At 46.5% G+C, this 18,726-nt stretch overlaps 1 protein-coding gene across 1 annotated transcript in view; it reads right to left on the reverse strand.

The window, feature by feature from the left end:
* The window catches only part of LOC130367090 (zona pellucida sperm-binding protein 4-like), a 50,753-nt gene extending 40,350 nt beyond the window's left edge, over nucleotides 1-10,403 (reverse strand). The window contains exon 1 of the mRNA XM_056569480.1: nucleotides 10,316-10,403. The gene's annotated coding sequence lies outside the window, so the exon portion shown is untranslated. The remainder of the gene's footprint in view (nucleotides 1-10,315) is intronic.
* Nucleotides 10,404-18,726: the final 8,323 nt, after the last annotated feature.

Here is an 18,726-nt window from a genome sequence, read left to right on the forward strand (position 1 = left end):
ATTCCATCCAACATCTATGTTTGGTCCTCACCTTAAAGATGTCTTGAAATCCTATAATGAGGAAAAGGATGACGCTTTTCCCTTTGAAAGAAAGAAGCCTAGTAGATCATATTACAGTAGGGCCAGATATTCTCCAAAAAGGAACTATTCCTTTCGGCAGAATAAGAGGTCGAATTACCGAAAAAAAGCAGGATTCCTCGACAAGCAAGAAAAAGCCTTTCACCAAGTCTAAGGACTCATGACGCCAGAAGGGACTTTCCAGTAGGGGGCAGATTAAAGTTTTTTTCTCAAGTTTGGCAAAGGGCGTCATCCGATGCCTGGGTGACAAACACTATAACAAGGGGATACTCCTTAGAACTAAATTCCCAGCCTTCATGAAAGTTCATGGTCAACAGGCCGTCCAATCCACTGGTGCTGCAATTGATAGAAGAGTTCATCGCCAAGCATGCTCTAGAAAAAGTTCCCAAAAAAGAACAATTCAAGAGACTATATTCCCCAGTATTTCCAGTTCCCAAAGCTTCAGGGGGCTGGAGGCTGGTAATAGACCTTTCCTATCTGAACCAGTTCTTCCGGAAACGCAAATTTCGGATGGAGTCCATCAAATCGGTGGTAGTGAACATAGAGGAAGGAGACTTCTTAGCATCGATAGATCTCCAAGATTTATATCTCCATGTTCCCATTCTCCAGTCCCACAGGAAGTACCTCAGGATTGCTCTCCAGGTTCAACATCAGATCCTTCACCTGCAGTTTACATGTCTTCCCTTTGGTATCACTTCAGCTCCTCGCGTATTTACCAAGAGAGTGGTCGTCCTTACAGCACATCTTCTTCTTCAGGGGATAACGGTAACGCCATATCTAGACGATTGGCTGATCAGAGCGCCATCAGAGTCTCGATTGAAGCAGAATCTCGTTACCACTATGCAGGTCCTGGACTCTCACGGGTTCCTAGTGAATGTAAAAAAATCATGCCTGGTTCCTTCCAGAGTAATTTCATACCTGGAGTTCTTAATAGACACGCTAAGGATGAGACTCTTCTTATCAGATCAGAGAGCCAGCAGTCTTCAAGCAGCGGTCCAGAATCTCCTTTTGGTAGATCGTTGTCCAGTGAGGTCAGCCATGAGGATCTTGGGGATGATGACATCTTCTCCGGAAGCAGTTCCGTGGGCGAGAGCTCATTTTAGGGGTCTTCAGCATTGTATCCTCTCCCAGTGGGACAAGTCTCAACAGTCTCTGGACTCCATCATCATCATCCCACCGAAAATTCAACAAGATCTCCGATGGTGGTTGCATCCCCAGCGCTTTCTTCAAGGCAGGTCTCTTCGGACTCAGACTCCGATAGTTCTCACATCGGATGCCTCAGGTTTAGCTTGGGGTGCCCATGTTCAGGATCATTGGATTCAAGAAGCCTGGTCTCGAGAGGAACGTCGGATGTCATCAAATCTAAAAGAGCTGACAGCCATAAGGAAAGCGCTATCTATCTTCAAACCCCGACTTCTCCACAGAGCAGTTCAAGTACAGTCGGACAACCTAGCGTCTGTCTTCTACCTGAACAAGCAGGGTGGAACCCGCAGCCAGTCCCTGAGGAAAGAGTGTGCCCGCATAATGTCGTGGGCAGAGAAACATCTTCTATCAATCTCGGCAGTCCACATCAGAGGAGTGGACCACACAAGGGGAAATTGGTTGAGCAGGAATGTCATTTGTCCGGGAGAGTGGGAACTGAATCCCCTGATATTCGACCAGATAACCTCCAGATGGGGACTTCCAACCCTGGATGCCATGGCGACTTCCCACAACAAGAAGTTGCCCCGATTTTGCTCCCTGTCAAGAATAGGCAATCCTCTGTCAATAGATGGCCTGTCAGTGAGTTGGAGGAAGGCTTTTGTCTATATCTTTCCCCCGATCCCACTGATTCCCAAGGTGCTGCAGAAGATCCGGGACGAGAAAGTTCGAGCAATAGCGGTTCTTCCGTTTTGACCCAGCAGGGCCTGGTTCTCGCTGGCCCTGGATTTGGCGAATCAGCAGGTTTGGAAACTACCTTTTCAGAAAGATCTTCTTCTCCAGTCAGGGATGTTTCACCCGGACCTCCAGAGATTACAACTCGCGGCATGGAATATGAACGCAGAGTCCTATTAGATCAGGGGTTATCTCAAGAAGTGATTTCTACATTTTTAGCTTCTAGAAAACCAGCCACCTTGAAGGTATACAGCAGGGTATGGTCCCTGTATTCAGCTTGGTGTCTCAGGAAAGCTCTCGCTCCAGAAGAAGTTGCCTCTCTTCTTCAATTCATGCAAGAAGGTTTTGAGAAAGGCTTGAAGCCAAATACATTAAAAGTACAGTTGACAGCAATCAACTCCTACCTCAATGGAATTTTTTCAGGGAAGCCTCTCATTAACAGATTTTTTAGAGCAATTAATAAGTTGCGTCCAGCTTTCCATAATCCTTTACCATCATGGGATCTAACGCTAGTCTTAAGATGTTTGACCTTATCTCCCTTTGAACCCATAGAGGAGTAATGCTTGAAACATGCGTCTTTCAAATGTTTATTCCTGATAGCTATTACATCAGCTAGAAGATTGAGCGAGCTACAAGCACTCTCCTCAAAGGAGCCATATCTCCGTATGATGGCGGACTCAGTCATATTGAGAACCATGCCAGGGTTCCTGCCGAAAGTGGCCTCAAGTACCAATATAAATCAGGAGATTGTCTTACCAATCTTCAAAGATAAATCTACTAATGGTCTTCACCTTCTGGATGTTAAAAGAGGTATCATTGCCTATCTGAGCAAAACCTCGGAGTTTAGGCAGACTGAAGCACTCTTTGTTCAGTTTCAAGGACAGAATAAAGGGAAGAGAGCGAGTAAATCATCTCTTGCAAGGTGGATAAGAGACACCATCAGAATCTGTTATCTCTCAGAAGGTAAATACTCTCCCCTCTTGTTAAGAGCGCACTCGACAAGGTCCACCTTGTCATGTTCCGCTGGATCAAATCTGTAAAGCGGCTATGTGGGCTTCACCCAACACGTTTATCAAGCATTACAGGTTGGACGTCATGTCGTCCGAAGGATCAGCCTTTGGTATTAGTGTCCTGCAAGGTGCCATGAATAGTTAATGTGCCCTCCCTGTATTATTTAAGTTACTGCTTTGCATGTCCCATGGTGTGCCGCCGTAGGGACGACCAGGAAGTAGAAAATTTGTTGCTCACCTGAAATTTTCTTTTCCTGTGGTCCATAGGCGGCACAATTATACCCTCCCTTATTAAATTTAATTGCTGCATACGATACTAGTGTCTGTGTGTTCTTGGGGGTGTTTTATTGTAGGCAATTAGGTGTTATCAATTTAATTAACTTGATTAATTGCTTTGTTAGTGTGCTTCTTCATTCCGGGTAGCAAGTCGATATTAACCCATGGTGTGCCGCCTATGGACTACAGGAAAAGAAAATTTCAGGTGAGCAACAAATTTTCTACATATATATATTTCTATTTATTGGGCCCATGTGCATTCTAGTATATAGAATATAAAAGATTTTTGTATATTTGTGCAATTGTTCAGATTAATTATATACAATATTTGGAATATCTTTAGATTCTAGGCATGTGCAATTTATATTGTATGTCTGTCATTTCCTCTTATGTAGATTTACCATTTGTTTCATCAAATCTCGTGTTCCGCCACCACAGTTTTTAATTTGTCAAATGTGTTTATGGGTATTTTGGGATTCTATGGATTGTATATGAGAAAATAAAATAAAAAGTAAATAAAAAGCTAAAATAAAATCTATTGGATATTTTGTGTAATTTTGTCTGAATGTGTTTAAAGGGGTACTCCGCCCCTAGACATCTTATCCCCTATACAAAGGATTTCGGATAAGATGTCTGATCACTGGGGGTTCGGACGCTGGACCCACACAATCTTGGTCCGGCACCCTGGCATTTTATGTCCAGAACCCCAGCTGCCCTAGGCTGCAGGTGGCGGTGGTCATCGCTACCCGTTTCTTAATGTCTATGGGAGGGGGGTGACGGTTGTGGTCGCTCATAATATGGCACGGAGCGGAGTTCCCTCTGTGCAGCAGATTACTTGGGTGTCAGGTCGGTGATCCTGGGGGTCCCTGTGGCTGGAATTCCAGCGATTTGACATTTTACCTATACTATGGATTAGGGATATGATGTCTAGGGGCAGAGTACCCCTTTAAATTCAGAGACCTGTGTATTTCTTGATTTTAATGTTATATTCCATCTATGATTAATTGACAATGTAGGGGCTGGGTGGTATGCCCCACATATTGTTCTTTATACCTGCACTCTATTAGATATAGAATATTGTATAATATAGATGGATGGACACTTTATATAATATTTAATAGAGAACATTTCACCCGACACATGAGAATGAAAATTGCCAACTGTGTCCTGTATCATTTGGTAGTATTTCTTAAAGCTAATGTTTTGTAGACAGATGGCTACCATGCAGCATTGGGCACCATAGTCAATAGTCTATAGATGCTATATGACAGAGCTTCCCATATCCACAGCACCCGTCTCTACATGGCGCTGGGTCACACACGGGAGACGGTGCTATGGAGAATGAAGTCCAAGAATTGAACACTCTCCTTACTAAAATGACTTGTGAAACTGATTACTCCAAGGGTTAACATTAAAGGGGTACTCCGGTGAAAACCTTTTTTTTTTAAATCAACTTGTGCCAGAAAGTTAAACAGATTTGTAAATTACTTCTATTAAAAAATCTTAATTCTTCCTGTACTTATTAGCTGCTGAATACTACAGTGGAAATTATTTTCCTTTTGAAACACATAGCTGTCTGCTGAAATCATGAGCACAGTGCTCTCTGCTGACATCTCTGTCCATTTTAGGAACTGTCCAGAGTAAAAGGAAATCCCCATAGCAAACATATGTTGTTCTGGACAGTTCCTAAAATGGACAGAGATGTCAGCAGAGAGCACTGTGCTCGTGATGTCAGCAGACAGCTCTGTGCTTCAAAAAGAAAAGAATTTCTGCTGTAGTATTCAGCAGCTAATAAGTACAGGAAGGATTAATATTTTTAATAGATGTAATTTACAAATCTGTTTAACTTTCTGGTACCAGTTGATTTAAAAAAAGAAAATTAAGTTTTTCACCGGAGTACTCCTTTAAAGTATGATGAAAATAAAAAGGGTGCAAAATATCCACTACCTCTCTGTTCTAAATAAATATGGGGTCATCTAGGTATTGTTAAATAACACTACATTGGATGTTCACCAATGGTGGCTATCAATGAAAATGTTTTCAAATGCCCCACTTAGACAGTGATGATGATGACCAAGACGACCATGATGACCAACCAGTATAGTTCCAGCTGCCTCGGAAAAGCTGGAAAGGATGGTGATCTGTATTGCTATAGTACACTGACAGCCATATTGACAGCATGAAGAAAACAGATGAGTACAGATAAAAGAAACTTCCAGAAGATCAACCGTCACTGCAGCACTCCACCAATATGGTTGCAAAGATACACTTAAAGACTGTGAGGAACAAGATTCTCTGGTTAAAATTTATATTTTTTAGACATACATAAAAAAAACAATATATATATATATATATATATATATATATATATATATATATATATATATATATTTCTCTCTATCCCTCTACTTACTGAAGTATAAAATCCAGTTGATGACATCACAATGACATCATGAAGGTTCTATTCAGACAGACGAAGCTGATGACTTTCCCTCATTCACTTGCTACTATTTACTCAGGAAAGTTATATGTGAGTGCTCACTTGCGATTTCTGCGATTCTAGAGAGATATTTTTCTTCGCATTCTTCATACAATGAAGGCAACAAAGAAGAGAAATCATTTAGAAAAAGAAGGAGAGAAGAAGGAGAACAAAACTGCCATCGAGCAGAGAGATAATGGCCAGGAGACTAAGAAACCAAAAAAGAACAGGTTCTTAGGTTACCTGCGAAACCCTGGGACCTGGATGAGAAAAACTTCTGACAAAGAGAAGAGAAGTTTGAGTGAACTCCCAGGACCCAGCAACATTAATGTGATGGACAGCAAAGGTAGGACCTCGTGTAATAATCAGGGACTGGAGAAAGCCAAGAAAAGGCCAAGTGTCTTAGCCCATCTGCAGACGCCATGGAAGTGGCTTGCTGACCTAAAATGGAGAGGATCATATGTACTCAATGAGGAAACTCCAGACATTTCCTCCGAACCAGGTCACAAGGAATCAGCACATGAAGCCAAGAAATGTCCAAGGGTCTCGTTAGTCAAGCTACAGGCACCTTGGAAGTGGCTTGCTGATCTAAAATGGAGAGGATCATATGTGGTCAGAGAGGAAATCCCAGGACCCAGTACATCTAAAGAGCAGCAAAAAGATGATGAGGGGGATCATACCATCCTACAGCCTGGTACGTCATCTAAAACAGTCCCCCTATCACTACACTGCTTCACTTTACATAGTATACTTGGGAAAGGAGGTTATGGCAAAGTCTACTTAGGAAGAGACATCATACGAAAAGAATATGTGGCCATTAAAGAAACAAACAAGAAGTGGTTCACAAGATATGGACACACGTTCATAGAGCGCCATGTCCTCCAACTCTCCCACCAGTGCCCTTATTTAATCCATGGCCTGGCAGCCTTCCAATCACTAAGAAGTGTCTACTATGTTATGGAGGTGGCCACCAGAGGGGATCTGAATGACTTCATCCTAAGGTACAGTCCTCTTGGTGTCAGAACAGCTAAATTTATCACAGCTGAGGTGGTTTGTGGCGTACAGTTCTTACACAGTAAAGACATTGTCCATAGGGACCTCAAACCGGGAAACATTCTTCTAACCCAAGATGGCCACATCAAAATAACAGATTTTGGCCTTGCTGCGAGAGATGTATTCCTGAAGATCAGAGGTACACCGGGGTACGCAGCCCCAGAACTTGTAAAGAACAAGGCACATGGGAGAGGGGTGGACTACTATTCCATTGGCGTCATCCTCTATAAAATGCTAACTGGACGGCTTACAGTTTACATGATAAATGATCATGATGCATTTTACCCATGGTTCCTGACTCCTGACTCAGTAGACATCATAAGAGGACTGCTTTGTAAAGACCAGTTTCAGAGGTTAGGAGTTACATGCAACATCAGGACACATCAGTTTTTTGCAGTCATTAACTGGAATGATGTGGAAGCCAGAAGGATGAGACCACCAGCAAACATGATGGCAGCTCCTGCTATGATTTACCCAAATGCTGAAGAAACTGGGCACCTTGTGGAACAACCATTGGAAATCACAGCTAAAACTCACAAGATCTTTAATGATTTTAGCTTTGTGTGTCCAGCATGGTCGGATTATTATCATCCTGTCATCATTCAGACTGAGGACAATCGGATGGGTAAAAGGCTATTCAGGAAGAAAAAACCCTAATACCCTAACCACATCCATTTTCTACCATCTTTGCTGTCAATAAAGGCTGTGGCTGCCACCATTTGTATATGTGTTTCTTTATAATGATGGTTAGGAAGCTGGGGACATTACAACACTATATTATATTCATGTGTCTATATGGCTAATACCCCAAGTATCCCAAAGGGAGATATTGGGGGAGATTTATCAAAACCTGTCCAGAGGAAAAGTTGCCCAGTTGCCCATAGCAATCAATCAGCTTGCTTCTTTCCTTTTTAACAAGGCCTCTGCAATCTGATTGGTTACTATGGGTAACTTTTCAGATGCTGCTGGGGAATGTGACAGGGGGGAGGGGGATGTGACAGGGTGGGGAGAATGTGACGGGGGGGGGGGGGGAGAATGTGACAGGGGGGGGAGAATGTGACAGGGGGGGATGTGACAGGGGGGGATGTGACAGGGTGGGGAGAATGTGACAGGGGGGAGAATGTGATGGGGGGGGAATGTGACAGGGGGAGAATGTGACAGGGGGGGAGAATGTGACAGAGGGGGGGGGAGAATGTGACAGAGGGGGGGGGGAAATGTGACAGAGGGGGGGAGAATGTGACGGGGAGATGTGATGGGGGGGAATGTGATTGGGGAGAATGTGACAAGGGGGGGGGAGAGAATGTGACGGGGGGGGGAATGTGATGGGGGGAGAATGTGACAAGGTGGGGGGAGAATGTGATGGGGCGAAATGTGACAGGGGGGATATGACGGAGGGGAGATTGTGACAGAGGGGAGGGAGAATGTGACGGGGGGAGAATGTGACGGGGGGGAATGTGACGGGGGAGAATGTGACAGGGGGGAGAATGTGACGGGGAGGGAGAATGTGACAGGGGGAGAGATTGTGACAGGGGGAGATTGTGACGGAGGGAGAATGTGATGGGTGAGAATGTGACAGGGGAGGGGGGAGAATGTGATGGGGGGGGGGATGTGACAGGGGAGGGAGAATGTGCCAGGGGGGGGGGGAGAATGTAATGGGGGGGTGGATAATGTGACAGGTGGAGGAGAATGTGGCGGGGGGGGGGGTGGTGGCGGAATGTGACAGAGGGAAATGTGACGGGGGAGAATGTGACAGGGGGGTAGAATGTGACGGGGGGAGACTGTGATGGGGGGAGAATGTGATGGGGGAGAATGTGACGGGGGGAGAATGTGATGGGGGGGGAGAATGTGACCGGGGCGAATGTGACAGGTGGGGGTGGGGGAATGTGACAGGGGGGGGAGAATGTGACGGGGTGGGAGAATGTGACGGGGGGGGGGAATGTGACGGCCGTGAGATGTGATACGGTGGAGAATATGACGGGGGAGATGTGATATGGGGGAGAATGTAATATGGGGAAGAATGTGACAAGAGGGGGGGGGAGTATGTGAAAGGGGGAATGTGACATAGGGGGGAGAATGTGATCGGGAAGAAGTGACCATGGGGAGAGAATCTGACAGGGGAGACAGAAATTAAATGGGGGAGATGGGAAATGGGCGGTGGACATAAAATAGGTGGATAGATGTGGAATGGGGGAGATTGGACTTGAAATGGGGGGATTTCACCATTTATGTATTATATCACATCGCATATTGAAATCGCAATATTGAAGCCCATAATCGCAATCGCACATTTTCCCATATCGTGCCGCCCCAATATATACATATAACACTCTTGGCCGGAAGAAGCGCAACTAGTGCAAAACTTCGCCGGCAGTCGCCTCGCTTCTGAGCGGCCTGCTTCGTGTCTGAGATCTGGTCGTCCGTCGTTGCCAGAGAAGTCGAGCTACTGCAGCCCTGCGGTGAGTGCGGGTACCCTGTTTGTTCTTTTGTTGGTACTTGATTTGTGACTTTGGGCTTCTTTGGTCCCCATGACTCACAGGCACTAGGACTCTCCTCCTCCCGAGGGACAAACCATTACTGACAGCTGTTCACTAATAGTGACTGCGGTCTGAGCTCTCTTGTTACAAACTACTACAGTGCCCTCTTCTCTTGTTCAGTAATCTAATATATATAGTATTTTTCTTTTCTTTTTTACATTATTCACTTTTTATTACCTGTGCCAGTATTCCTGACAGGCAGTGAAAGAGTTACCATATAGTTACCACCCACACTGAATTTAGATCTATAAGCTAAGCAGCACTGCCATCTACTGACATTTTTGGGGTACTGTTAAGGATAAGTGTTGCACAGAAGATTCCAGAACACAGAGACAAGATCTGTTTTTTAGCCTCTGTATACACCCAGTATAACTGGAGATCAGAGTTAAAGGGGTATTCTAGGTTTATACATCTTATCCCCTATCAAAAGGATAGGGAATAAAATGTATGATGGCAGGGGTCCCGCTGCTTGGGACCCTCGTGATCTTGGTGCAGTCCCCAGCATTCCGTGTCGGGAGCTGCCTCTGGTACAGGGATGTCACGGCCACGCCTCCCTAGTGACATCACGGCCATGACCCCTCCATTCATGTCTATGGGATTTCGTACCATGCCCCCTCCAATAGAAATTAATGGAGGGGGCATAGTATGACATCAGTAGGGGGCCTGGCAGTGATGGCATGTCCCTGTCTCGGAGGCAGCGCCCCGGGGGCTGCACAGAGATTGTGGGGGTCCCCAGCAGTAGGACCCCTGTGATCATACATCTCATATCAAAGTAAGCACAGACCACTACCAGACATAGTTAGGTGCCCAATCTTTTTCCTTTGCAGTGTATTTTCTAGACTTTCTTGCACACTAATGAGCAGTTCTGTTAACCTCAACATGTATTGTACCGAAAATGTAGACATATTGTAGGGCATCTCTGTACTAATATAAAAGCTAAGTAACTGATGACCATGACTGGTATTAAAAGTATAGATGGGTGAACTCTAACATAGACAAATAGGACTGACCTTCACCCACTCCTCCACATCTCCGTCCTCTATGACCTCCAGTCTTTCACCTTGAGTGATGGTCAGTTCATCAGCCTGGGCTCCCTGTACAGAACACAGAAGGGAAATCATTCCAGGCAATAGGTTAGCTATGAAACCCAACTCATTTTCCCAGAAATTCAGATTTAAGAAGTCATTTAAAAATCTGTTTCACTTTCTGGCACCAATTGATTTAAAAAAAATGTTTTCCATCGGAGTACCCCTTAAGGACTCAGCTCTTTTTCACCTTCAGGGCTCAGCCCTTTTTTGCAAATCTGACCACTGTCACTTTAAGCATTAATAATTCTGGGATGCTTTTACTTTTCATTCTGATTCCGAGAATGTTTTTTTGTGACATATTCTACTTTATGTTAGTGGTAAATTTTCGTCGATACTTGCCTCAAAAATTGATGACAATTTTGAAAATGTAGCATTTTTTTAACTTTGAAACTCTCTGCTTATAAGGAAAATTGATATTCCAAATAAATTATACATTGACTCACAAATACATGTGTCTACTTTATGTTTGCATCATAAAGTTGACGTGTTTTTACTTTTGGAAGACATCAGAGGGCTTCAAAGTTCAGCAGCAATTTTCCAATTTTTCACAAAATTTTCAAAATTGACCAGTTCAATTTTGAAGTGGATTTGAGGGGCCTTCATATTAGCAATACCCCATAAATAACCCCATTATAAAAACTGCACCCCTCAAAGTATTCAAAATGACATTCAGTAAGTGTGTTAACCCTTTAGGTGTATCACAGGAATAGCAGCAATGTATAGGAGAAAATTCAAAATCTTAATTCTTTTAGACCCAGTTTTTGAATTTTTACAAGGGGTAAAAGGGAGGGAAATCACCCTAAAATTTGTAACCCAATTTCTCTCGAGTAAAGAAATACCTCATATGTGGATGTAAAGTGCTCTGTGGGTGCACTAAAGGGCTCAGAAGGGAAGGAGCGACAATGGGACTTTTTTTTTATATTCAAAAAGGTATTATTGAAACCAACACAAGAACATACAAACCATAGAACGAGTTCCAGCGCAGTGGAAGCAATCAATAAGTATGTAATTGCTCAGGCATTGACAGTATAATGCAGAAGACTAACAGCACGCTTTGACCATTGGTGCAACGTGCAAAGTACTGCCGACAAATGAGCTAAACTCCGAGCAAGGCAGTATAGTACCAACATCCGCATTGGAGGACAATCGGATAGGAAAAAGGGAAAGACAGCAAAGGGAGAGTAGTTATGGAGAGAGGGCAGGGGGGGGGGGACTGAGGAAGCAGAGGGAGGAAGAGTGAAGAAAAGGAAAAGGAGATTGAGGGAAGCAAGGGGGGGAATAAAGACTGACCTGTAACATGACGACCCGCACCGCCTTGGTCCCGGCCCGGACCAGAGTGCGCCCATCAGCAGGGGATGACACCGGAGAAGAGCACGGCAGTCGGGGGGGGGGGGGGGGGGTGGGGGGGAGGGAGTTCATGACATCACCCCTCTCTGTAGAGGAACGTCAGCCAGGGTCTCCAGGTCACAACATACTTTTCGTCGCGGCCCGAAGAGTCTGCCATCAATTCTTCCATACGACAAAGGAACAGGATCTCTTGGTACCATTCAGGGACAGTGGAGGGGAGGGGCGACTTCCAATGCCTGGGGATCACTGATCTAGCCGCCATGAGCATGAACTGGGCTAGGGTTTTAGCAAGGGATTTCCGAGCTGTGGGCATGATAGACAAGAGAAGGACTTTCGGGTCATTTGGGTAGGACACACCTGTCACTGTGGAGATTCGCAAGATCACAATTGACCAGAAGGGCTGTAGAGAAGTACAGGACCACCAGACATGGGACATGGTGCCCTGAGCTCTCCCACAACGCCAACACAAGTCCGACACCGATGGGTACATTTTGTGCAGTAATATGGGAACCCTGTACCATCTAGAGACTATCTTGTAATTTGTTTCCTGAGCCCTACAGGAGATGGAGAATTTGTGGCATCGGCGGAGAGCCGCAGACCAATCTGATGGGGCAAAGGTGGTGTGCAGCTCCCCCTCCCAGGCCGTCACAAACGCTAGGGGGTTCTGAGCCGCCTCGGCCAAAAGGAGTCTGTAAATCTGGGAGACTGCCCTGGACACCGGGGAGGTGGAAGTACACAGCACCTCGAAGGGGAGAAGTGGCCTAGTCAAGTGGAGGGTCCTGCCAGAGGTCTCCACAAAATGGTTGAGTTGCAGATATTGCATTCGTCTAGCTGGAGTATGGAGGGGTTCCGGCACCAAGTCAGCGTAGGAGCGTAGCACAGACCCTGTCATAAAAGTCTTCAGGGGGAGAGTCGGAGGGGCAGAGTAACCAAGAAAGGAGGACAAGGCAAACCCGGGTGGGAAAAGTGGGTTACCAAGGACAGGGGTCAGGGGACCGTCAGGAGAGAACAACGTAGACTTACGGAGGTAGCATCGCAGGGTTGAGAAAAGTTCCCTGGTCACCCATGGTAAGGCGCGTAGTACGTCCGACGTGGACGACCCCCGGGGGAGCCAGGGGTAAGTGGTCCTAAACAATTCCACAGCCACCCATCGCTTTGCGGTCCAACCATGGAAGAAATCCAGGAGTCTCGTAAGTATAGCAGCGATATAGTACAATCGGCAGTCAGGGACCGCCAACCCACCCACCTGCTTTTGTCTAGTCAGCACTTGCCTGGAGATCCTAGATGGCCGATCCGCCCAGACGAAGGAGCGAATCAGTGTGTCTAATTTGCGAAAAAATGGAAAAGGGATAGTCAGAGGAACTGCCTGGAAGAGGTATAATAGGTGCGGTAGGATATTCATTTTGAGGAAAGGTATGGAGAATAACTGCGAAACACCTGACAACTATCATTCAGAAGGAGCGAGCAATGCAGTCCCGGTATCAGGAAAAAACAAACCCTCGGATACAGTCCAAGATAACTATAAGTCCAGTAGGGCTGCCAAGGCCATCTTCACAAACGTCAGGCATAGGACTGTCACCACTCGAGAGTGTTGACTCAGTCTCAATGATGGGAAAGCACTAACTCTGGCTTCAGGGCTCCAGGGAGGGCCCAATTGACTGGCGGCGCGCCCGCCGCGGTCGCTGTGGAAGCGGCCAACCCAGATTAGGACGCCTGGCTGAGGATCCTTGTGATGAGCCGGGCGCTTGTGGGGCCGCGTAGGGGTCTGCCAGGAAGGCAGACCAGTCCGGGAGGGACATGCTCGGCAGGCCAAGGGTGGATAAAAACAAGGGGAGGTCTCTAGGCGAACGAAGGGTGGCCACGGTGTCTCCAAAGGCGACATTCAGGGCGAAGGGGAAGCCCCATCTGTATGGTATTTGTCTGCCCTGAAGAATACACAGCAGTGGCTGTAGGAGTGCCCTCTGGTGGAGGGTACGCCTAGACAGGTCCGGGTACAACTGGAGGGAGGCACCATCAAAGTCCACTGTGCCCTGTTGGCGCACCTTAAGCATAATTTGTTCTTTCAGGGAAAATCTGTGAATCCGACATATGACGTCTCTCGGGCGGGTAGGATCCGTGCTTGGAGCTCTGAGAGCCCTGTGGACCCTGTCTATCTCGATATGACTGTCCGGTGGTCGACCCAATAGCATGTTGAACACACCCACTACCGTGGGCAGTAGGTCCGGGTAGTCTCCGGAAGGCCGCGTATGCGGACATTATTGCGACGGCTTCTATTCTCGACATCTAGGTGGTCCGTCAGGGATTGCTGTATGGAGGATTGAGAACTCAAGGTGGCTTGTATACTCTGCACAGTGTCCAGAACAGTGGTTTGGAAGTTTTCAAGAACCCTCACCCTACTTTGTAGGTCTGCAACATCACTTTTGACAGGCTGGAGGTCCTGTCGCCATGTATGTTTCATATCCAGAGCCATGGCGGTCATGTCCCTTTTAGTGGGGAGCAGCTCCAGTAGTGCTTGGAGTTCGGGGTGCCCCTTAAGTAATGCTACTGCCTGGTCAGGAGGGGGAAGGGAGGCTGACAGTGGGTCCCCCACACCCCCAAAGGGGTCAGACGTAAGAATGGACTCCAGTGGGTCTGATGCATCACCCCCCCGGAGGTAGCAGGCCACTGTGAGGAGATAAGAAAGATGGCTGGGTTGCCGCAGGGGCCGGAGGTAGAGAGGAGGGAGAAACATCAACATCTCCCCAATTTGCAGGTGGAGGTGTCCCTAGGGGAAAACCGAAGGAAGGCGGGTCCACATCCCCTATTATAGAAACTGGTAGCTGCGGGGAGGAGGGCCCCTCTTGACTGGGGAGTAGTGAGGGGAAGCACTGTTGGGATGGAAACCGTGCTCCCTGTGGGACGGTGTGAGAGAGTGGGCCGCATTGATGTTGTGCGGGTCGCCTGCCTGTGGTCTCCTGCGCACCCACCTCAGACCCCATCTGCCGGGCGGAATAGTCCGGGAGCTTTCGATTCTTCGGGTCCGCTGTGGAGGAGGGCCGCGTCACTCCGACCTCAGGTGCTGCTTTCGGCCGCTGCGTCTTCGGCGCACCCGTCGGCAGGGGAGGAAGATGGGGAGGAGACCCGGACGGGTCACTCGCAGGTCCTGGAGTGGGCTGAAAAAGTTGTGGATCGGGACTGGAGGTCCCTGTGGGGGTCCTGATGACTTGCGGCCCCTTCCTGACCATCGGACTCCCACAAAGATAGGCTGGATCCCTAATTAGTGCCGTGGATATGGAGCTCTTGTGTTCAGCATCTGTCCCCGCTCATGGCTGGCCACGCCCCCGAGCGACAATGGGATTTTGTGAGTTTTTCTGAAATGGTTTTTGGGGGGCATGTCACAGTTAGGAAGCCCCTATGGTGACAGAACCGCAAAAAAAAAACACATGGCATAATATTTTGGAAACTACACCCCCAAGGAACATAACAAGGGGTCCAGTGAGCCTTAACACCCCACAGGTGTTTGACGACTTTTCATTAAAGTTGGATGTGCAAATTAATTTTTTTTTTCACTAAAATGCTGGTTTTCCCCCAAATTTTTTATTTATACAAGGGGTAATAGGAGAAAATGTCCCCCAAAATTTGTAACCCCATCTCTTCTGAGTATGGAAATACTGTGGATGTCAAGTGCACTGCGGGCGCACTACAATGCCCCCCGTGGTGCCAGAACAGTGGAACCCCCCACATGTGACCCAATTTTGGAAACTACACCCCTCATAGAATGTAATAAGGGGTGCAGTGAGCATTTACACCCCACTGGCATTTGAGAGATCTTTAGAACAGTGGGCTATGCAAATGAAAAATTAAATTTTTCGCTTTCACGGACCGCTGTTCCAAAAATCTGTCAGAAACCTGTGGGGCATAAATGCTCACTGTACCCCTTAATACATTACATGAGGGGTGTAGTTTCCAAAATGGGGTCACATGTGGAAAGGGGGGGTCCATTGTTCTGGCACTATGGGGGCTTTGCAAACGCTCGTGGCCTTCAATTCTGGACAAATTTTCTTTCCAAAAGCCCAATGGCGTACCTTCTCTTCTGAGCATTGTAGTTCACCCGCAGAGCACTTTACATCCACACATGGGGAATTTCCATACTCAGAAGAAATGGGGTTACCAATTTTGGGGGGCTTTTTTCCCCCTATTTTCCCTTGTGAAAATGAAAAATTTAGGGTAACACCAGCATTTTAGTTAAAAATTTTTTTTTTCATTTTCCCATCCAACTTTAATGAAAATTAAACACCTGTGGGGTATTAAGGCTCACTATACCCCTTGTTACGTTCCGTGAGGGGTGTAGTTTCCAAAATTGGGTTACACGTGAGTATTTATTTTTTTGTGTTTATGTCAGAACCGCTGTCAAATCAGTCACCCCTGTACAAATCATCAATTTAGGCCTCAAATAGTGCATAGTGCGCTCTCACTCCTGAGCCTTGTTGTGAGTCCGCAGAGCATTTTACGCCCACATATGGAGTATTTCCGTACTGAAGATAAACTGTGTTACAAATTTTGGGGGTCTTTTTCTCCTTTTACCTCTTGTGAAAATAAAAAGTATGGGGTAACACCAGCATGTTAGTGTAATTTTTTATATTTTTTTACACTAACAGGCTGGTGTAGCCCCAACTTTTCCTTTTCATAAGGGGTAAAAGGAGAAAAAGCTCCCCAAAAGTTGTAACGCAATTGTTCCCGAGTACGGAAATACCCCATATGTGGCCCTAAACTGTTTCCTTGAAATACGACAGGGCTCTGAAGTGAGAGAGCGCCATGCTAAATTAGGGATTGCATAGGGGTGCACATAGGGGTATTCCCAAACAGGGTTCCTCCAGCTGTTGCTAAACTGTTTTGGAAACACTGCCGTACGATACGTTTTTCATTTTTATTGGGGGGGGGGGGGTACATGTTTTTAGGGTACATTCACACTGGTGGGGGTTTACGATGAGTTTCCCGCTAGGAGTTTGCACAGCGGCGTAAAATTTGTTCCAGCTCAAACTTGAAGCAGAAAACTCACTGTAAAACCACATATGTGAATGTACCCTGTACATTCATATGGTGGGGGTGGGGACCTCCAGCTGTTGCAAAACTACAACTCCCAGTATGCACTGACAGACCGTGTATGCTGGGAGTTGTACTTTTGCAACAGCTGGAGGCACACTGGTTGGAAAACCTTTAGTTAGGTTCTGTTACCTAACTCAGTATTTTCCAACCATTGTGCCTCCAGATGTTGCAAAACTACAACTCACAGCATGTACTGATTGCCGAAGGGCATGCTGGGAGATGTAGTTATACAACAGCTGGAGGTAAGCAACTACAACTCTGACAGACGTTTGCTGTTCATGCATGCTGGGAGTTGTAGATTTGCAAGATTTAGAGAAGATGTAGAAACCACCGCATAGGGATCTCCAAACTGTGGTCCTCCAGATGTTGCAAAACTACAAATCCCAGCATGCCCAGACAGAAAACTGCTGTGTGGGCATGCTGGGAGTTGTAGTTTTGCAACATCTGGAGGGCTACAGTTTAGAGACCACTGTATAGTGGTGTCCAAACTGTAGCCCTCAAGATGTTGCTAGGCAACAACTCACCGGCTTCTGTAGTCTGCAGAAACGCCCGACCAGGAAGAGGATCGCCGCCACAGATCGCCGCAGGTAAGGGATCTCCACCGCCGGTCACGCTACAGTTCCCCCGTTCTGACCGGACTAGTATTGTGCCATAATGTGTTGCAAGTGTCCTGTTTGTATTCTGTAAAGAACATCCGCAATAAATCAGCCACATATGAACAGGGTCTTATAGCAACCAAACATATACTGTATACTAAAACTATCATTAATGCAAAATCCACCAGTAAATAAGAATTCAGTGTGGTAAACTTGGGGAATAAAGCCTTGTGGGGGTGTAGGTAACTGGGGTGTTGCTGTTCAGTATTATAAAGGGCGCTGTTAACCCTTGTCACTCGTGACGCCAGGGTGAGGGTTAAAACTCTGTATTGATGCTGGGCCTATCGCCACCCTTCCCAAGAGCGATAGGTGAGTGTAAAATAAATAGATTGTCCACAGCAGTGCTGAACTTAAAACTTGCGGAATCTTTACTGAAGATTTTCTGTATTTGCAATAACGGTAACAGTCCAGATAACAGAGTCTATTTAAACAGCACAGCAGTGATTGACAGATGCTTAGGACCGGAAAGTTCTCTTTAACTTTAGAGGATTGTATTTGCATAGATCCGCCGGATTTAGGGGTTTGATTAGTTCCGGAGATCTTGCGGAGATAGCAGGGAATTGTATGAACTATCCGTCTCTAGCGCAGGCTTAGGCCTAGTAATTTGCCTTGTAAGCTGTGGAGGAAAACCTGTGAGTTTTGCTTCATAGAAAGCCGACAGCTCAGAGCTGTTGGTAAATTCCTCAAAACTGAGTGAATCCTGCTACCCCCAGCATGGAACAGGGTCTGTTCCATGTTGGGGGTAGTAGTAGAGGGGCTGAGGGATTGATCGCACTGGTTCTCACTTCTGAGACCCGATTCGATCAGATGTTATTAAGCAGGGGAGCGGGCGGCATGTTCCAATCCCCTGCAATGTACTGTAAACTTTCATTTTTAAATTCCCCACCAGAAGCCCTGAGTGGCCGGGGCCGAAGAGCCAATCAGGGCTCCTGGCAGGGTTTTAATATAGAAGCGCTGTGGTGGGCAAAGATGTATAGAATCGCTGGGGGGGGGGGTATATATCTGGCCCCTCCAGCGCTTCTATATATATTTCCCCCTGCTGCGCTATATCAAACTTAGTGGCCGCTGCGCTTGAATAAATGTACTGCCCCCCCAGCGCTATTATATATCTATACTGACCCCCGCTGCGCATATACTGACCACCGCTGCGCATTTATATATATATATATATATATATATATACTGACCCCTCCCAGCTGCGCATATTAATATTCATGCTCTCCCTCCCCTGGCTGCCAATGAATG

Source organism: Hyla sarda, chromosome 4 (assembly GCF_029499605.1).
Source record: "Hyla sarda isolate aHylSar1 chromosome 4, aHylSar1.hap1, whole genome shotgun sequence".
NCBI lineage: Eukaryota > Metazoa > Chordata > Amphibia > Anura > Hylidae > Hyla > Hyla sarda.